Source organism: Athene noctua, chromosome 1 (genome assembly GCF_965140245.1).
Source record: "Athene noctua chromosome 1, bAthNoc1.hap1.1, whole genome shotgun sequence".
NCBI classification, from domain to species: domain Eukaryota; kingdom Metazoa; phylum Chordata; class Aves; order Strigiformes; family Strigidae; genus Athene; species Athene noctua.
Window position 1 is genome coordinate 223,088,069 of NC_134037.1, and position 22,968 is coordinate 223,111,036.

Genomic DNA, 22,968 nt, shown 5'->3' on the forward strand with positions numbered 1-22,968 from the left:
AAGGCACTATCCATCATATTTGAGAAGTCATGGCAGTCCAGTCAAGTTCCCACTGATGGAAAAAGGGAAACATAACCCCCATTTTTAAAAACAGAAAAAAGGAAGGCCCAGGGAACTACAGGCCAGTTAGTCTTCACCTATGGCAAGATCATGCAGCAGATCCTCGTGGGTGGAAACTATATTAAGGCACATGGAAAATAAGGTGATTGGTAACACCCAACATGGATTCACTAAGGGCAAATCACGGCTGACATTGTGGCTTTCTACAATAGGGTTACAGTGCTGGTGGAGAAGGCAAGAGCAATTGACATCATCTACCTGGACTTGTGCAATGCATTTGACACTGTCCCACATGACAACCTTGTCTCTAAATTGGAGCGACTTGGATTTGATGGATGGACCACTCTGTGGATAAAGAATTGGCTGGATGGTCACACTGAAAGAGTTACAGTCAATGGCTCAATGTCCAAGTAGAGACCAGCGACAAGTGCCGTTCCTCAGGGGTAGGTATTGGGACCAGTGCTGTTTAACATCTTTGTTGGATACATGTACAGTGGGATTGAGTGCACCCTCAGCAAACTTGCTGATGACACCAAGCTGTGTTTTGGGGTTGACACATTGGAGGGAAGAGATGCCATCCAGAGGGATTTTGACAGACTTGAGAAGTGGGCCTGTGCAAACCTCATGAAGTTCAAGAAGGTGAAATGCAAGGTCCTGCCCATGGGCAGAGGCAATCCCAAGCACAAATACAGGTTTAGAAATGAGTGGATTGAGAGCAGCCCTGCAGAGAAAGACCTGGGTGTATTAGTAGATGGAAAAGTGAATATGAGCTAATAATGTGTGCTCGCAGCCCAGAAAGCCAACCATATCCTGGGCTGTATCAAGAGAAGTGTGGCCAGCAGGTTGAGGGAGGTGGTTCTCCCCCTCTGCTCTCATGAGACACCACCTGGAGTACTGTGTCTGGCTCTGGAGCCCCCAGTGTAAGAAAGACATGGACTTGATCTAGGGGGTCCAGAGGATAGCCATGAAGATGCTCAGGGGCCTGGAGTACCTCCCCTATGAGGCCAGGCTGAGAGAGTTGGGGTTGTTCAGCCTGGAGAAGAGAAGTCTCTGAGGACACCTTATAGAAGCTTTGCCGTAATTAAAGGGGGCTACAGGAAAGATGTGGTGGGACTCTTTGTGAGGGAGTGTAGTGAGTGATAGAACAAGGAGTAATGGTTTTAAAATGAAAGAGGGTAGGTTTCAATTAGGTATTCGGAACAAATTCTTCATTGTGAGGGTGGTGAGTCACTGGAACAAGTTGCCCAGAGAAGCTGTGGCTGCCCCCTCCCTGGCAGTGTTCAAGGCCAGGTTGGACGGGGCTTTGAGCAACCTGACCTAGTGGAAGGTGTCCCTGCCCATGGCAGGAAGGGTGGAACTAGATGATCTTTAAGGTCCCTTCCAACCCAAACCATTCTATGGTTCTATGAATCTATGACTTCATAAATCTATTCTTGAAATAATAGATTTTTGTCATCCTGCTTCCTTTCTGCATAATATCAAACATAGCATAATTTTCATAGAATTAATCTGGTCTAGCAATGTCTTTTCTATGTTTTTCAAAATCATTCCTTGTAGCTTTGTATATTTAGTCATCATTCAGATTTTTTTTTTTTTTTTTTTTTTTGTAATCTGTTATCTCTTTTATGGGGAAGAGGGAAGAGGGAGAGGGAAGAGCTGCTGTCCCTTTGATATATTAGCAAAAATTATATATAGTAAAAATAAATAAAATGTTAGCTTTAAAATACCTTCTTTCATAAATTATAGAATCATAGAACAAATTATTTTATTAAAAAAATTAACTATTTAAAGATTCCAATATATTTACATTCTACTTTCACTAAAACACAAGAAACAGCAGTTCCACGCAGGGACCTTATGGCCCTGCCTAATAGCCATCATCTTTTTTCCAAAAGCAGGAGGAAGCTTTTGTTTCTGACTCTGCTTCCTCTCAGTTCTGCAATTGGCAGAGGTCGTCATTGTCCTTGAGCAACTTGTGGACTAAATCCAAGTTGCTATACATATAAGAGGAGACTACGATCTATAATTATTGGTAAAATTTCTGAATGGCATCAGAGGTTTTCTGGATAGCTTAATAGAAGGTGACAGAGAAGTAACAGAGACTGTTCCCTTCCCTGACACCTTTTTCATTATATTTTAAAATTGAATGAAATTGTCAGGAATGGATTTTTGTCTTCTTTCTTTCTTGCATCTCCCCTATCCTCCTCAACAAGAATGAAGTACGATAGGAGAATAAGTTTATATGTCTACTGCTTCAGGTTCAAAGAACCTGGCCAAAAAAACAAGTAACAATGAATCCTAGAATTCATCCACAAAGCTTTCAGCTCCTTCTTGAGAAGAATGACTGCATCCATATGACACAGCACCTAGCTCTGGATTTCTACTAGACCCTGTGTAGTCCTCCTGTAGCTGTATAGTATGATATAGTTTTGTGTACTTTCTTCAGTTCAGTGTTAGGCATAATGGTGTGATGGTGTGACAACCCAACAAAGCATGTTTTTGTTTTATATTTTTAACATGAACCTGAAGGTATGCACTGTTTGCATCTTGCTGTGACATGAGAGCATATAAGAGATTGATGGAGAAAAGTATACATTCGAGAAAGCTTAAAGTAGTGCTGTCTTATTGATAAGGCCTTTTGGAGGTGGTTCCGGGAGCAAAGTAACCACTGAATGAAGCCTACACATTGTTTTGGAGAAAAGTAGTTGAAGCACCAAACTAGGGAGCAAGTTAACAGGTAACAAGAATGATGAGAGTGCAGTGTACTTTTTACTTTCACCCCCTTTAGTAGGATAGATATAGCGTGAGAAGCTCATTATGCTCTATATTTGTCCGCATCCCCATACTAGTCATACTAGTACTGGTACAAAAAATTCAGAACATTAAAACGCTTGGTGTTAATGTGATATTTTTTGAGGTGCCATAATTGCAATATCATTACTGCTGCTGGCTGTGTAAAATACAGTCACTGATATAAATAGTTCAGACCTAATGCTGGTTGATACAAATTAGTACAGATGCAAAGATTGGCAAGAACTTAGCTGCCAAACAGAGCAGATGATTATGTTCTCCATTCTGCCTTTTTGTCACTGGGAACATATTCAGATTTTCCCAGTCCAGCTGGGAATTACACTAAATGTAATTTAGTGGAATACTGAGATTTCTACCTCTCCCTTAAATGTTCAGATTTGGCTGATACATTGAAAATACTTTAGATGGATGCTGACAGAAAGAAAAATGGATCTCATGAAAGCTCATGAGATGCTCATAGGTTCAGAATATTAATTTTCACTATTCATAATGGAGACAAAGGGTTTTAGTTCATCTGCTTTAAAATAAGATTAATTTATATACTCTTACTAAGGTACATTATATATATATATATATATATATACATCTTCAGTTCAGCCTTCCTTCTAAATTTCTGTGCCTGAACCACCTCTAAGTCCTGCTGATTCTTTCTACCCAACAGACCCACTATGCCGTAATGATATATTGCATCATATTCTTGTTTGTTACCTGTTATAAAATGTTCTTAAAGAATCTTTTCCACCTACTGTGTTTGGACTGATTTTATGTAAACTGCTTTCCTAAAGACATCTTCAGAATCTTTCTGGCTATAGGATGTTGCTTCTATAAGAAGGAATAGTTTTGATTCTTTCAGCTATAAATTTGTTTAAATTTGAAAAAGTATTTTCTTGGAGGAATAAAAGTAACAAGAAAGCAAATTAATTCCTTATGGAAAAATACTTTATATTCACTCATCTTTTCTTGCTACTACTGCATTATGACTATTCTTTCTATAATCACTGTCTTTCTCTGAATTGAAATGCTTTGTAATAGAAAATATGTCCTTGCGCATATATTTATGTGTGTGCCTGTTTACATAGAGCATCATTAATTCATAGGACCACATGGATTTATGTTCTTCTAAGGAAACAATTTTTTTTTTTTAATAGTTTTGCTATTGACTACAAGGAAGGAATGCTAGAAGGAAGGAAGAAACCTTTTATTTTCTCTTCTAGGACATTATTTTATGGCATTTCAGTATATTTAGGGTTATATTTTGGCATTTTAAAGTGTTTATTACATAAAAACTTCTAAAAAGAAGCCCATTATTCCTTTTTTACCTTTCAGTTTAGTAATATTTACAAAGTACTTTCTAAATATTATAGAAGGGTTGAGAAGTCAGTGCTGAATAAGCAATAATTTAATTCCCTAGACTCATTTTTGAGAGGCCAAGAATCATCATGAACAGACATGAATATTGAAGGCCATTAATTGAAGATTTGAGACATTGGATTCTGGAACGGTGGTATTATTCTTGATCTGCAAACACTGACAGTTATAATGATCATTATGTCAGTACCTCTATTCTCCCTCAGCTCACATGAATAAAACAAATCCTTCACAGTTTTGTTTTGATTAGTTCGTTTATTTGTTGGTTTCCCTTATCCTCTTCCTCTTCTTCCCCATTCTTCCCCCCCCCCCCCCCGATTTTCTATTCTCCTTTTCATATTACCAACTTTAATCTCACTTTATTTTTATTTCATGATTCATTCCTACTCTCCTTCTTCCCCCAGCTTTATTCTGCAATGTGTGCAATGTATGTACTTTCACCTAGTATCCCCACAAGTAACAAGAGCACTAAGGAAGAAAAGACAAATCTAAGGGGGGGGGGGGGGGGGAAGATGAACTAATATTAATTAAAAGAGAAACCAGGTAGGCAGAACTGACAACTGACCTGACTTTCTTTGTTATTGATCTTCTCCATTTCTTTTTCATTTGCAGAGTATTTAACATAGCTTTCCTTAGGCAACTGTTTCCCCAGACACATTCAGAATTCACCATTGCAACACCTTTTCATTGTTTTTTTTCACTGAAGAGATTAGCATCTTGGTCTCTAAAGAGGAATTACCCTTCACTTCCAAAACCCTGAACTCCCTGTGGTAATTTACTTTACCTAGTTTACTTGTCTTTCTTTTGAGGTCAAATTATCTGCATTAATCTGCAGCTGGTGCAACTCCAGTGAGAGAAGTAGAAATGGAACAGGATTTCAGCTGGGGAGATGCATGTTCATCAGCTGCTGCATGACAGCACATCTTCTTCTTTTTCCTACCACTGCTCCTGAACTTGATTCGTGCAGCTAAGGAAAAAGGCTGTGCCATTTGCAGTAGACTTGATAGTCCTGTGAGCAGGGAATGGAAGGTATGCAGTTCTAGGCACCCTGAGTTTCCCCGGTAAATCCATGTATGTCTACTTCTATTGTTATATTATTTTTAACTCAGCCTTTTACCTATGCATATACCATGAGTGCTAGCCGTGTTATGCAATGTGCTCTTTTTGTAGAGTACATAAACTAGATCTATATGAGATAGGAGGAGTGTCAGAAGCAGCATAAAGAAAAAGGCATGGAGATCTGCACATGTAGATCTAGTCTGCTTCTCATCTGGGATTTGTAGTTGTGTTCAGGTCTATTAAAGTTGCAGAACCATGGGTCACCAGATGTGGGTCATATTGCAGGTACATCAAACTGCTTATCTTCTTCTAATGACAGGATGTGAAATCTCTAATATTAGCACCACACATTGCTGGTTTCCACTCACAAGTCAATCCGTGGACCCAAAGAATAGAAAACTGCAAGATGTGGGTAATTTGTGGGGAGGTAAAAGGTGTCAAGAAAATTAATACACTTGTTCTGTGATGGCCAGCAAAACCAATCTGACCCATTTCATACAAAAATCCTTCAATTCCCCTACTCCAAAATAATTTATGCTTGGCAGAATTTTTATGTTTCCATTTATAGCCCTTATCCTGGTGCTACAGTATAAAGCGTGCCGTCTTCACCTGTTACAGAGTGGTCAGGACAATGTAAATTCATGTGATAGTACAGAATTTTTTACTCATTCACATATACTAATAACACATGATATTAATTTAAATATTATTATTTTATTATTACTTATTTTCTATCTGTCTATATATTGGTGATTTAAGACCTTTTTTATCCTGGTTCCTGAAATTTCTTTCCGTAATTTTTTTTCCGGTAATTCCCGTTTTAGTCTTGTCTCTTAGAGTTCTTTTCTCACAACTTTCTCCATTCTTTTTTTTTTTTTTTTTTTTTTTAATTGTCTGCCTTTCTTCCACTCTCTTATCTTAATCAGATATAACATAGGAAGTCACAGATATGAAGCTAGAAAATAGACATCTGGTATATTTGTTCTTCTCTGATATCATTCCCCATAGGATAGTAGTATTCTATGACAGAAGGAGAATTTTAAAATAAAAGCATGAAGTACCAGAGAAGGAACATGAGACCCAAAGAGAGGTGGAAAGAGAACTACTACAAAAACAGATTTTCTTTGTCTGATTTATCATCATCCCATTTGTACATGAAGTGTTTATAAAATGAATGTATCAAATGTTCTATTTTATAGCCATTGGCCAACTAGCAAATTCCAGGACTTTGGAGAATCTCTCTATTTGATTCAGTGTATGCTGCCACACAGTTATATGGCATGTCTATAATTGCACACCTTTTTGATTTTAAGGAGTGGGAATCATATGGACCTCCAATGCTCACCCATAAGGAGGTAGAGAAAAATTATAAGTTTTAGATTCATTTAAGACTTAAATGTATTGGTTTAGTTTTGATGTTTCTTTATATTTAATCTTACTTTTTGAGAAGCAGCTAAAATTTCCTTAAATTTGGTCAAGGGGTAGCTGTCATTCTGTGACTCACATCAAAAAAGTCCTTGTTCTCTGTACATTTTTTTGAGGATAAGATATATGTCCAAAGTACAGCTTATTGTCTGACTCTATACTAGGGACAGGATTGATCTGTGATACAATCCGCATTCATGATTCCTTGAGACCACATTCTGATGCCATGAGAGATGAAGGCTTCCACTGACACCAGTTCTAATCACTGCCTATATTTTCAAAGGAAACCAAAATGTATGAGCAGAGAGGGAGTGGTATTGCACTTGGATACTCTGAAGAGGATGACCAAAGGATGAGAAGTGAAAGGAGCTCTAGGCACCATGCTTCCTCTGAGGGCAGAACATGCCCAAAGCACTCCTCTGGAAACTCAGCTCTCACGGCACCCTATGCAGAGATCCCACCCGCAGTGTAAATTCAACCATGGTGGAAAAAGGTGACAGAATTTGTTGTTGTTAGGGGGTTTTTTTAAGCATTTTACCCTCTTCAAATGCTCTATACACTATACATTTTGTTACAAATATTCAGAAGACAATAAACTTCAGTGAATGCGTAAGGAAATATTTTAAGGAGTTGTATCTCTTGGTTGACTCATTTTTTCACTGAGTTAAACTAAAGGGGTTTATGTTGGGTTTGGGGTTTTTTTGTTGTTCTTTTTTGGGGGGTTGGTTTGGTTTGGTTTGTTTTTTTGTTTGTTTGGTTGTTTGGTTTGGGGGTTTTGTTTTGGGATTTTTTGTTGTTGTTTGTGGGGGTTTTTTGGTGGGTTGGTTTTTTTTGTTGTTGTTTTTTTTTTGTTTTTTTTTTTGTTTTTTTTTTTTTTGTCTCTGTTTATAGATATGAGCCTATCTTCAAATGTTTGCAAAGTGGGTGTCTAGATGTGAGTCAGTGAACAGTCAGGAGAACAATTCAGTTACCTAAACAAATAGGTGTCAAATGCCATTGCAGACACCCTAGGGCATCTGAATTGCACTAAGGAAACAGAATCAGGTTCTTCTGTTAATAGGATAACAGGATAGATAAAAAGAAACAGATTCTCATTTGCATTGACATCTATAGTGTCTTTTCACTACCAGTTGAATTAAACTGAAAGAGAAGTGAACCAAATACAATATTGAAGTTAAAAATTTCATTGCAAAAATGTGATTTCATGGAAAGTCAGAGTGAAGGCTAAGGTACTCATTGGGGAGATAGTCTACAAATTAATTCAAATGTAGTCAATTTGAAAAGAGCAGCATATACATTTTGAAATGTTATATTACTATCAAAGTACACTTTCTTATTCCTTCTGGACTGCCCAAGATATCTCTGCTACAGCTTTCAGAATATAATGGTAGGTGGAAAGAAGGAATAGAGAAGTCATTACTGTTTATATTTACAGTTTGCTGCCTAACACAATCTTCCATACCAGCTGACATATTGGTAGCAACTCTGGTAAGAATTAAAAATAAAAGAAAAAACCCCCACAAAATTCCTTAGTACTGGAGTGCTAAAAAAGTATACATTTACAACAGTATAAACATTTGGATAAGCTCGAACATTTTGTCTGACCAAAACAGAAAGATTAATTTCTGTCATTTGATATTTCTTCTTCCTTTTATGTAGACTTTTATTTAATCTATGGAGTAGTAAATAAATCAATAGTATGTAAAAAATAATAAAATGTGTAAATGAAATATCCAATTACACAATACAGCATGTAAAGTGAAAATTTTCTGATTTTAGGTTCTATATTAAATCATTGCAGGTGATGGATGATGCTAAAGCAATAGTTTCACTGAAGTTAAGTTTGTCTATCAAAACTAAAGAACTGTCAAAATGAGAATATAAAGTGTTAGAAAATAATTCAGTTTAACCTAGAAGATTTTTTTCTTTCAGTACATGTCAAATATATTTTTGGAAAAGAATACAAGCAGCATGTAGTCTACAAGTAATATTTCTCCTGATACTGCATCCCAGCTTCCATGAGTCTGACCATTTGGGATTTCCCCAGCTTGAGGATCCATGGTTTCTTGAAAATATTTAAATGAACTTACCCCTACAGCAATGACTAATGCACTAAAGATCCAAGAAATATAAAGAAATAAAAATTCCTTTGACTTAGGGTTGTGAGTAGGAGTAACCGATAGAGAAGAAAAGAGAAAAAAAAAAAAAAAAAAAAAAGTGTAAGATTGTATCTGTGCTTACAGTTTTATTTGTATCCTTAGACTGTCACAGTGTTACTTTCACAGAATCATAGAATCACAGAATCATTCAGGTTGGAAAAGACCCTTGGGATCATCAAGTCCAACCATCAGCCCTGCTCTATAAAGTTCTCCCCTACACCATATCCTCCAACATCTCATCTAAACGACCCTTAAACACATCCAGGGATGGTGACCCCACCACCTCCCTGGGCAGCCTATTCCACTGAAAATTTTTTTCCTACTGTCCAGTCTAAACCTCCATTTTTGCAGATTAAAGCAATTCCCTCTTGTTCTATCACTAATTACATGTGAGAAGAGACCAGCACCAACCTCTCTACAATGTCCTTTCAGGTAGCTGTAGAGAGTGATGAGGTCTCCCCTCAGCCTTCTCCTCCTCAAACTGAACAGCCCCAGCTCCTTCAGAATCAGAATCACAATCATCTAGGTTGGAAAAGACCTTGAAGATCATCCAGTCCAACCATTAACCTAACACTGATCATATCCCTAAGCGCTATGTCGACTCTACTCTTAAACACCTCCAAGGATGGGGACCCCACCACCTCCCTGGACAAATCCTCCTTCAATCACTCCTCACAGGATTTATTCTCCAGGCCCTTCATCAGCTTCGTTGCCCTCCTCTGCACTCGCTCCAGCACCTCGAGTTCTCTCGTATTGAGGTGCCTAAAACTGGACACAACACTCCAGGTGTGGCCTCACCAGTGCAGGGTACAGGGGGACTATCACCTCCCTACTCCTGCTGGTCACACTAATACAAGCCAGGATGCCATTGGCTTTCTTGGCCTCCTGGCATATTGCTGGCTCATGTTCAGCTGCTTGTCAATTAGAACCCCCAGATCCTTCTCTTCCAGACAGCTCTCCAGCCACACCTCCCCAAGCCTGTAGCCATGCAGGGGGTTGTTGTGGCCCAAGTGCAGGACCTGGCACTTGGCCTTGTTGAAGTTCATGCCATTAACATTGGCTCACTGATTCAATCTATCCAGGTCTCGCTGTAGAGCCTCTCTATCCTCATGCAAATCAACACTCCCACTTAACTTGATGTTGTCTGCAAACTTACTGATGATACACTCTGTGTCTTTATCGAGATCATCAGTAAAGATGTTGAGCAGAAATGGTCCCAGCACTGAGCCCTGAGGAACACCACCTGTGACTGGTCACCAGCTGAATTTAACTCCACTGACCACCACTCTCTGGGACCGTCCATCCAGCCAGTGCTTGATCCAGCAGACCATTCGCTCATCTAGGCCATGAGCAGACAGTTTTTCTATGAGAATTATACAGTGAACTGTGCCGAATGCTTTTCAAAAATGCAGATAGACAATATCCACAACTTTTCTGTCATCCAATAGTCAGGTCATCTTGTCACAGAAGGAGATCAGGTTTGTCAGGCAGGACCTGCCTTTCATAAACTCATGCTGACTGAGCCTGATCCTCTGGTTGTCCATTATACGACTTTTAACGACACCCAAGATGACCTGCTCCATGACCTTCCCTGGCACTGAGGTCAGACTAACAGGTCTATAGTTTCCTGGATCGTCCTTTCTGCCTCTCTTATAGATGGGTGTCACATTTGCCACCCTCCAGTCCAACGGGACATCCCCAGTTAACCATGACTTCATGGAATCATGGAAAGATCATGTAAATCATTTCCAGTAGGTCATTTTTATTTGAGAGTCTTTTAATCATCTTGGAGACCTGAAATCAGGACCATGCTCCTTATGAGCATGTAGGAATTACCTAATGTACACTTTATTGTTAGGCTTTAATATGATTGCCATCCCTAGTGCAGTTATCAGCAAATCTCATCTGACTGGGCTAAGACACCGCTATTAAGTATGAATTCAGTGATCTCACTTTGAATTCTTTCTTTTTACTTTCTTGTCTTGTTTGGTTTTGTATGTTTATGCTGCCTTGCTTACAGAATAAAATAGTAGGAGTAGTTAGGGCTCAACTTCTTGCAGTAAAACAAGGCCCTATGTCAAGATTGCTACTATAATACAACTACTACGTTATGGATAGTAATTATTTCTCTGTTAAAAAATGTTCACAGAAGCACAAGATTTTACATTATCACCTAAAGAGAGATGGAAACAAAATTCTTGGAAGTTGAGTAGTAAAAGTTTTTTTACTGACCTCTACCCAACAGATAAGATTGTCACAACAGACAAGATCCTTTCGCAATACAATGAGAAAGGAGGTAATAGGGCCACTGCAGATTTTGGTAACTTTTTTTGTGTTAATGGTTAAGAAGTGGTCTGACACGTTATGAAAAGGATGACGCATAGGTAGAGCATGTTATAGGTGGTTAAGAAGTATACCAGAGTAACTTGCCTTGAGTACAATTTAGAATGGTTGTATTCTAAAGAAGCTCAAAAGTGGAACTGACAGAGCTTTGTACAACTGAACTAGCACACTGGGTAGCTTTAGAGTACTAGTGCATTGTACCAGGTAGACCATGGTAAATGTATAGACCCTATTGAAGATTTAAAACTAGGTGGGACTGACTGTCAGAAATTAACCAGCCAACAATAGCTTTTAGCATCAACTATTAAATATTAGATATTTGAACTTTCACACATAAATGCATTAAACATTATAGAAAAAAATAGCTAATAATTCTATGAAAGTTAGTTACTGTTCCACAGTCCAGTCCATGTGTATTCTTGCATTTCAGGGAGTGTTTTCTAACTGCATACAGCTGACCTATGACCCTGAAGCCTGCAGTTCAAAATACCTCTTGCCAAGAGGCAAGTTTCAATAATTTGGGAATTACATCTTTTAATCTTATGTTAGTGTCTGAAAAGTAATGTGTACGAGGAGTTCTGCATAGTCAACCCTAGTTCATTATAACATGAAAACATTAAACACCAATTTTAAGGGCAAACCTACAAGTAGATCTGTCCCAGTACCACAAAGAGTGTAAACATTGACATGATAGTCCTAAGGAATACAAACTATTCTTACAATAAATCTATGGAAATAGTAAGAAATCTATGGATTCCCATGGAAATTTATCTAAGATACAGCAAATTAATCAAACCAAATTATTTCTTGGTGAAAACTTTGCAGGTTGACAAGACAGAATGTTAAAGCAAAAAAAGTTTTGATGTGACTTTCTAATGAGCTCAGTTTAGGAGAAATGGTAGGTAGGAATATAGTGCCTTGTCAGGCAGGAAGTGAACTCTTGATGTTTAGCCATGTAACCCCAAAGCTTGCTAAAATCATCATGAATCCTTTGTATGACCCTAAAGGGTTATTAAATCTGGACTAACTGGAATGATAGAGATCAAGCAGAGGTGAGTGTGTAAAGAGAAATGAACACATACATTTATAAGATGAGGTCAAGAGATGTGGAGTCTGAAGTTGGATGTAGTGAGTTAATCAAACTGAGGAATAAAAATGTAGGCTACGTCTGTCCTAACGTGGGCATCTACAATCTGCATCTGACTAAGTCACCATGATCCCCATTTATAAACCTGATGTTCTAGACATTTCATAGAAAACAATATGTATTATCCAAAGTCAAGTGAATTCCACAAAACAATCAACCAATCAACACCACCACCACCACCACCACCCCCCCCGAAACCAAATAATTTAAGAAAAGCATTTGTTTGTACTCTTTCATTTATACTTTTAATCTATGTCTCTTCTGTTGTGCATTTTGACTCTGTTTCTATTGGACATCTCTCTGTTCACATTCCAAAAGGCTAATTATTCTTTTTACCAGCCAATAAACACTGCCATAAGTTATAGGTCAAAAGGTTGTGAATATGACCTACAGTTTGTCAGAAAAAGGTAATGGAAAGAGGAACACAACAGCATGGACGTGCCAAAAGCCAAAAATAATTTGGAAGGTGACTTACAATATTTTTAGTTTATTTTAAAAACTAGTTAACTCTGAAGTTACACATGGAAGTCCACAAGAAACTAAATTTGAGTTTATGGCCATTCAGGTTATTGTTTTTTAATATATATATATATATATATATATAATTGAAAATTACTTGTATGCAGGTATGAGTCTTTTTAAATATACAAAAATTTCACTAAAAATTTCTATTCAGTCAAGGACGATCTGACATCAGACCTAAAATTTTTACTGCATTAATATTAGACTATACATCTACTGATGTTTCATAAAAACGGACATTTTTAATGTTATTTTACTCTTTAAAATTCCTTCAAAATCCTCCTTGCTAAGGTCCTGCATGTTCACTGTAGTGTTAAGAAAAACTTTATTATTTTTTCATGGTGTCAAAAGTCATCTACAGAAAAACAGTATTTGGGCTGAAATTTTTAAAGACTGCATAGAACAAACAATGACTTTGCAATGTATAGTATACAGCAGAACTGATAAAAAATAAGAGAGTTATTTTTATGTCTATAGATTTTGTGCTGAGTACTCTACTTTGTCCATTGCTAATAAAGATTATTCCACATCCAGCTGTAAGGCTAAATAATTGACAAGAATTTCTATACTTCTCATATTAATGGTCAAAATATTATTAATCCATGATCTTTTTCAGTACTGGTGTTTGCTTCCTGAGAAATAAGATGAATGGTTTGGACTACTAAGCAAAAGTGGTTTTTTTTTCTAATTTTACTTTTGATGATGTCAAAATATTAGATATGATAAAGGGTAGTTTAGAAATAAAGATTATCATGGCAAGTATGAGAGCTGGTCTTCAACCAGCTAACTTCTAATTCACAGGAATCAATCATTCATGATGTTAAAATGCATCTATCCCTTGCATCATCCCTGTTTATCCAGATGTCTGTTTGTGTTTTTTGTTGGTTGTTTTTTGTTTGGGTTTTTTTTGGTGTTTTTTTTTTGTTTGTTTGTTGTGTTGGTTTTTTGGTTGGTTGTTTTTTTTTTTTTTTTTCTGTAGGCATGGCATTTTAAAGATTTTTGTTTCTTCTGTTCACTCTTGTCAGGGTGGTCTTATGATCATCTCTAAATTTTTAAAAATTCTTACAAAAATGCAAAACAAAATAAAACTTTTCATCAAGCATCATCTATCCTTCTGTTCATGTCTTTTTTTATTTCTGTCAAGGCTACAATATACTATATTTCTCAGCTGTATGAAGTGAGAAAAAAAAAAAAAAAAAGATAAAATTCTGATACCACTGAAACTTATTCAGAGCAAGCGTCCCTTGTCTTGCATAACAGGGAAAGTTAAGTGAATATAAACTATTCATTTCTTAAGTAAATAAAAGTAGTAAGTGAAATTTATCATGTAGGATGTTTGCATTGTTGAATACCCTTCCTAGTAGCCTGGCAAAGGTGAACAATGAGGTGCTTTAATTAGCAACAACAACAACTAAGCATATTTGGGTTAATCAGGTCTCAAGGATATTGTGAAGAACTTCAAAAGGACTTCGGTGAATAGGCAGCATAATTCTGGATGAAATAATTTTCACTGAAGGCAAAGTGGTGCACGTTGGAGGGAATAATATGACCTACTTGTGTATGTCTGAGTTCTAAATGAACTGCAACACAAATGAGAAAAAACAAGGTACCAACACTGCTAGATCAATAAAAACTTCTGCAGTGGAAGTCATAAAGCAAACAAAATGTTTACCTGAAACAGGACACATACAAGAAGGTGGTGAAAACTAATACATCAATTCTTGCAATGTTATTATATTAAGTATGTCACCAGCTATAATACTGTTTCCAGTCACCCCAATAAACAGATGAAGGGAAAGAAGAAAAGGATTTCTAATTAGGTCTTGATAGAAAAATGAATATTTGTTTTCTTCCCATTCTTTTAAAATCACATTTAATATTATCAGTAATGGCTGCTCTGATTCAGAAACATATCCAGTGATCAATAGGCTCCTGAAAAGAGGAAAATGTGTTTCAATGGGAAGGTGACAGTAACATGAATGATTGCCAAAGCTGCAAATACAGATACACAAAACATAAGAGTGTTTTCTATACATTTCAGAAGCGTGGATCCATGGCTTACCTGCCCAGGAGCCATCATGCGGGATGTCATGAGTTCTGTATCTCAAGCATCAGGATTTCAGCTATAACCCAGTTATCTGACTGGTTTTAGTGGATGCAAATTCTGTCATGGAATTGTGCCCAAAGTGAATACGCCTCCTTCTTTTCAGATAGAGGCTATGATCTCTTTATTAAAGTTAATGTAACGTCCATTCGCTATCACAGTAGACTACTGACTTCCAACAAGTGACATCTCCACAAAATCGTCAGACAACTTCTCATTGCTTTCTAAGGGGTGTTACATTCATTGTGAAAAAAAAAAGTGGTTCAAGAAGTGCTGTAAAGTTTTCTAGTTTCATGTGTTATTTTAAATTATGGCCATTAAGGGTGCTTGATAAGTTTGACACAGGTGGTTTGTACTCACTGCAGTTAATTTCTTTCAATGTTATTATTGACAGAGTCTTATATCATTATAATGTTCCCTTTTGCAACATGAAGAATGCTTTTTCAAAAACCCAGTCAATTCTGGCATGTTCAGTAACTACTGTGATCTCAGTATTTTAACATCTGTCATATTGCAAGTAATTTAATTTTGATCATGGAAGTCATAGTTAAAAACATTACAGTTAATAATATTCTATGCTCACAATGAAGTAAATTTTCTGAACATTCACAACAGAAGACATTGATGCAGAAGAACTAAGCTGGTGAAGGATCTAGAAAGCAAGTCTTATGAGCAGTGGCCGAGGGAACTGGGGTTGTTTAGATTCAAGAAAAGGAGTCTGAGGGGAGACCTTTGATGTGCGGAAACAAACTCTACAACTCCTGAAGAGTTATAAAGTAGATATGTTTATTCTGGCATCAGGGTGCAAGGAGATTTCTCCACAAAGCTTGCACACTGTATCAGCAAGTAGCCAAATGTTTATTACATCAAAGCATACATCTTCATTAGGAAAGGCTGGGTTATTACAACTAGTTTGGGGAATAGACATGATTATTATCATTATTTCTTGGAACACATTTACATAATCCAAGCATGCATAGTAAAAATAGAGTGAGGGTCTTCGGTGGTTGAAGGAAGAAGTACGTGGTCTTCTTCACAGTGTCTACTCTTTCCAGAGCATGCACTGTGAAGTAAAGTCCGGGTGTCATCTTCCTAAATCAGCGAGATCATCCTCCCTACTCTGTGTCCTTTTGTTCGAGTTCCCCTTATCTTAGCTTGCCCAAGTGCCCACTGAAGGCTTTGAGTCTGCTATCAGTGAGTTATAAACAGAGCATTTTACTTTTGTCTAGACAGACAAAGAGGCCTAGGGAAAACAGCTGAGGAGTCCTTGGGAAACAAACACAAGCAAAACTTTCATGCATCACAGTTTAGTCTTAGTAAGAAATGCACTGGTTTGAGCCCTTTCACCTTGTCACTGTCTACAACTACCTGAAAGGGGGTTGTGTGTATCAAGGTGGGTGTTGGTCTCTTCTCCCAAAGTAACAAAGACAGAACAAGAGGAAATGGCCTCAAATTGCACCAGGGGAGGTTTAGGTTATATAATAGGAAGAATGTCTTCACCAAAAGGGTTGTCAAATATTGGAACAGGCTGCCCAAGGAATTGGTTGAGTCACCATCCCTGGAGGTATTTAAAAGACATGTAGATGTGTTGTTTAGGGACATGGTTTATTAGGATATGGCAGTCTTAGGTTAACTGTTAGACTCTATGATCTTAAAGACGTTTTCCAACCTAAAGGTTTCTATGATTCTATATTATAGATTATTCAATTTAAGCAGTTAAGAGTTTCTTTCAAACACTGAATATTTAAAGAAAAACAGACAAGATTTATACATTTTTGGAAGCTCTTTTCTATTTTATAAAATTTTGGAAATTGGGGTTAATATTTTTAGAAATATGTGATATAAGTTCTTCACTCTACTTCATTGCTGTCTCAAAGCTAACAAGACAGTTTGAGACTGATTGTACCTATTTCTAGTTTAAAGAATCTGTGGCAACATCTTTATTGTGGATTAGATGAAACAGACTACCATTCAAAACAAGTTAGGAAAAGCTTCCATCAGCTTTTTTCATTCCCAAAAATATTTTTTTTGAAAAAACTAAAGGACCAATGTACCTGATTTTGCTGATCCCTTCTTACACCAAGTATCTCTTGTCTAGAGAATGGATAATCCTTGTAAGAAGGCTGAATACAGTCATGATTAAATGTGAAAAAATGTCAGTGTGTGAATTTAGTAGGTCAACCACAGAAGGCTAAAAATGGTACTGGTTAGGGTTTAGCTAGGACTCAGAACTTCTGTATATTCCACATCTAAACTATAAATATTGTTTTAAATACATTTTTAATTTGAAGGAACTGAATACCGTTTTAAGTATATGCTAAAGCGAAGCTGGATCAAATGCTATGGTCCTCAGACAGGCCTTACCCTGGATTTTGTTTCAATACCAGGGTAGGAGTGGGTTGGAAGTGAGAAGGTAGAGGTTGTGCAAAGTCAAGTTCACAAAATTTGCAAACCTTCAAAATCAGACACTGGGCCTAAGAGTTTAGTTATTTAAGTCAGCCCATCGTAAGAATGTCAGTGGCTTCACATCTTGGGATATGCAGCACCAGTCTTTGATGGTAGGAAGTATTATGTGATATTATATTATATTATATTATATTATATTATATTATATTATGTAAGAAGTATTATACCATCTACATGGCACCAAGCACCAGTTTGCTAGTAAGAAGTACTCAGCCTCTGGAATACATTTATTTGGTTACTCACTACAGATGAAGTTTGGGTTCAGCTATTGTTATCCAGTAAATTTGTTTCTTAGGATATATTCTGACTTTTTGTGATTAAACATTTTGAGAAACTTGAAACTGCCATTAGAAAGTGCTGGTAAACACAATCCATCACACTTCAGTTTCACAAGAGCATCTTATTCACTTGTGTATTACAGTATCCTTAGGAGAATGAAGGATCTGGGGGAGAGGGAAAGTAAGAAAAGGCTGTTATCGGGTAGGTATTGAACTGTTGGAATACAGTGTTATCATTGCTTCCAAAGTTGTTTAAACTTCAGATATTTCAATATTAAGCTCTCTTGAAGTTTAAATTCATAAATTGTTGATGAGCAAGAGTTTAATTTTTCAGTTAGGATCCATCAACATAATTAACTAGTAGGTTTAGAATCATGCTCAGAATGTATATTTTTCTTAACAGAATTTCTTATTTAAGTCCAATATAATATTGAATGTAACTTAATGATTTCTGTACCTTTTTTATTTTATAAATGTATTAAATTTTATTTATTTTAATGTAGTATGATTGATACATTTGTGATATACTTTATTTTTATTCAAATATTTTTATTAATATTCAAAGTTACAAACATAGCACACCACATCATTATCATCAGCAATGTAAACCCTAAAATTCTAAGGTACTAGACTTTCCAGTAATTCTTAATTTTCACTTTTCACAAACTTATCAAAGTTGACAGGATTTTTTTTTTTATTACTTGTCACTAAAAATGAAGTTTTGATAAAATTAAAATATTTTGCAGTATATTATTGATTTTACTTACATATGGTATTAAAGCAACATTTTGGTTGCTCGTAGTTTTCTTGGAATTTATTTCCACTCTTACAGTTTTACTTCTATTCTTAAGCAACATTAACATTAATGTCAATACTTTGACTTAATGTTTTTAATTAGTTTCAATAATAAGTATGTAATTTTCTAATACTTTTAATATAAAAATAGAGGAATTTGGCCTTATTAAAACAGATTTTTTTGATTGTTGCAGAGGCAATTTCCTGTTTTAACTTGTAGTTCTGCCCTTTATGCCTGTATTTGTTACAGGAGAACACCTTACTGACAGAAAGCACTAGCAGTTTCTCAAAAACACAAATTACTTTAATTTGGATTGACTGGTAGACAAATTCAGAGTAAAGATGGTCAGCAAATTTTCAGTGAAACCCTTTAGCTAGAACATACTAGATAATTAAAAACAATCTTCTTAACAATCTTCTTTTTTTTTTTTTTTTTTTTTTTTGTTCCCAGAGTAGTTTAGCTTCTGCAATCTTTTAGTGACACAGACTTGCGCAGTAGAATAGTGCAGTCCCACAAGACCAAGACAACCAAGACTTCTAGTCTCTGCACTACAGAGGGAAGAGTCTGAAAGCACTGAAAAAGTCAGAAATTCTGAGTTATTTACTGCAAAGAGATATCCTAGAAGGAACGTGTTAGAATAAACCTACAACTCCGGGACTGACAAGAGAGTCAATTATTGCAGGACAGGTGGTGCAGAAGGTACAACGGTCACAGCTTTGGAATACTTAACTATGACAGAACTTCCTGGCACACAGGCTTTAAATCCATTGGAAAGTTTGATCCAGTCAAGACTCTTAGATCTGCTGGGGTTACCCCACAAAATAATCTCAAGTTTCAAGAGTTCCCAAGCTCTGTACTGCAGGGTGGCTGTTCCAGACTCTGAGAGCCTGGAAAAGCCTTAAACATATCTGACATCTTGTCAGTTTTATAGTTTCTCGTCAGTCATTTTTTATCCAAGGAGAGTGAAGTGGTATATCAATGTATAAATATATAGATATATGTATGCGTACATATACAAAATACATACATAGATATAAAAAATACATTATATATATTAAAGATAGCCTGAATTTTATCACAGAGTGATCTAAAAGCATTTCCACATGTATATCCATAGTAGCTCTGAGCAGTCGACATCTGACTGGAAAGTACTCATGTTTTTAAGGTAAATATGTTGATTTACTGTGTAGCCCTGATGAGATTACTCTGTCAAAGTGAGTCTCCTGTCATAAAAGATAAATGAATCATAGGCACAAGCTATTTTGTCAAATATGTACTTAACATTTGCTTTTTAAAGTTACGTGTTGAAGATTAGTTCTGTAAGTAGAACCAAGGCTATTTGTTGTCTTTATGATTCAAGATCTCTATTAGATTAAATTTATCAATGAATTTATTTTTCCTATTTTAATATGTTTGGCAAAGCTTTTCTGATCCTAGAAAAGTCTTTTTTGAAGAGTGTTTCACCGCTATTTTAAAGAGTACATAGTTGGCACAATTACAAGTGTTCAAAAGAGAAAAAATGCTTTGCTGGGTATAGTAGTCATTAATTTGTATCTAGCCACAGGTGGTAATATGGTGGTCAAACAGTTAGAGGGAAAAGTGCAGATCAGAGTAGGCTATGAAAGGGAATATTTTTTTTCAAAGTAAGAGAGACACAGCAACAGATTTATTTTTTTTTATTTTTTTTTTTTAGGGATATGTAGGATGACAAAATATATATAGATATCTTATTAATGTCCTCATTTCACACACCTATTTATTTAGTCTCATATAACGAAAAACTGTAGTCTATAGTGATATAAAATAATAAAATGTTTTTATAAACAATCTTTTATTTTGAAAATCTTAAATAAACACATAAAAATCCCCTGCAAGTTAACAGTAGTGATATAAAAGTTTGTAGGACTATTTAGAAGCTTCACATGCAGCACTTAGAAGACGCAAAACAGTTCCCTATCAGCAAGTGTGCATTTATATACATGAATGGGGAAAAATGAAGAAATACATTAATGCTTGTAAATTTGGAAGCTTATTGGGTTTGGAAATTGAAGCACAGTTGCAGTGCTTTTATCCTATAGATATAGACCAGGATACCAGGGATAGAAGTAACAGTGTTTGAAAATGGAGGATAGTGTGGGATCACAGCATCTCCCCCATCATGTGTCTTGGAGCATACACTACTCCAGATGGTGCTAGCAGAAGAGGAGTTCAATCCCATAGTCCCATGAGCAATTTGTTCTTGCATGATATGCGAACTGCTGAATTCTTTCATATCCCATTGAGTGTGCATAGGAATGCAGGGTCTCAATATTTTATATTCTGGATGCTGTGCAAGAGACTGTGGGAGAAGCAATCTGGTTTATCTTTAGTATGTCATTTTGCAAAATGCTTCAGGACAAAATGTGCTTAGGAATGCAAATTTTTTGTGTTCTATGAAAGGTCAAAACCTTCAGATGATATAGAAAAGCAGTTGTAAAATGAGTCAAAGAATTTTAGAATGATATAGAATTTGGAAACTTCAGAGTCTACCAGATCTGAGAAAAGCTGAGGGTACACAACACCTACTAGAAAAAACTCTTAAATAACAATCCTTTTTGAAACTAGAAGTCAATGGATATCATTTCAGCTTTATAACACCAGACTTAGGCTCTGATGCTGAAAACAGGCATGCACATGCCACCCTTTATGTAGATGAATGACTTTTAACTCGTTTGTGTGGTTTTATGATTTAGGCCTTACTATGAAAGAAAGTCAAGTTTTTATTGCACATTTAGAGAAAATCTAACAAATCACCAGTTAAACATTATCTATTTGCGTTTTCAAGGTTTTTAATAGGTTTACTTCAGAGTTACAGTCTGGAGAAAGAATAAAATAGGATTTCAAAAACTGTAAAAAAAGTTTTAAATCTCCACACATCGTGCTATCTGTCTCACAGCTTCCCTTGGATTAAGACCAGCACAGCAGCCCTATGAACTTCCTGGGTTTATCCTGAAAATTCAGGAAGACCAGGCACTTGGGCTTTTTGAGCCCCAAATGATAGCTACAAATACCTGCCCATAAATTATTTATGAGAATATAGACAGATCAGAATGATAAGATTTTAGCTGACTGATCAGCTTGCATTTTAAAAGTTACATTCACTGGAAATCTAAAGCAAGAAAAAAAAAAAAAAATAATAGGGTCACAGCTAGCAAATTATACCACCAGTTTCTGTTTCTGTTTCTGAACTGTCTCAACTATTTTTTCTGTATGTTTATAGCCCGTTCTGGTTTTGTCCCATAATATTATACAGATCCTGACTCTTTCACAGTAATGCCTTTGAAGTGTATCAGGAAGAACAGTGTCGTGTTTCATCTTCGTGAGATGAGGAAACAAGAATAGAAAAGGGAGTGAGAAGACAGTCTGAAATTAGTACTGGTGCAAACCCTTGAAAAGGCTTACTGGAAGGTTCTAAATATGAAGTAAGATACATTTCCTCTGCTCCCTTTCCATCAGCAATTAATTGGCTTGTTGTGAAAATCGTTTAAGACATCACCTGATCAAGGAGTCAGTGTGAGACTGCTGCATTGGATTAGTTAATTTTGTTTAAAAAAAAATCAGACAGGTCAGCAAATCTTGTCAGCTTGCTGAACATAAGTCTTAGAAGAAGTTTGCATGTGGTAATACTTTGTCACTGACTACATCAAAACTTGCTTTTGCTAATATTCAGAAAGTTGCTATTCCTGCACAGTCCAGATGGAAAACTTATTTTCTCTGGGACTTGGAAAAAGCAAATACAAAAAAAATGGGATGAACAAAATCTTAATAAATTAATTTAAAATTTATAATGGGAATATTTGCAGATTGTTTTTCTCTGATACTTGCTTGAGTGTCCAGTGCAAGTTTAAAAAGAAGATAAAATAGCATGTGAGTTTAAAATCTTAATTTTAAATGTACCAATAAGTGGTAGCTAACAGGCCCCAGAGGTCATCCTTTTATGCAAAAGAGGTGTATGGCTTATTCCTGCTTAAAATCAATTCGTTTTCCTTGTTTAACAAGTACATCAAAAGTACCAGTGTGGTAGACTGTGCTTACTACCATGACTGCCTCTTTTGAGTCATTGAGATTGATGCTCTTACATAACTTTTCTTCAGTGTGAACTTTTTAAAAATCCTTGTATTGCAAGAGAGTTGAACATCTGACAGAAAACAGAGGTTCTCTAGGACTTGTCATGTTATTTCTTTTCATGAAATTTCAAATGAATGACTGATTTCATTTTCACTTCATGGTGCATCAGAACAGTTACGGGTAGGTTTGGTAGCCAGCCATAGTCCGTGTTTCTATTATGACCATTTAATAACATTTCATGTCACTACACACAAGTAGTGGACCTTACCATCACAATACCGATATCAATAAAATGTCTTAAAATGCAACTGCATGACTGTTTC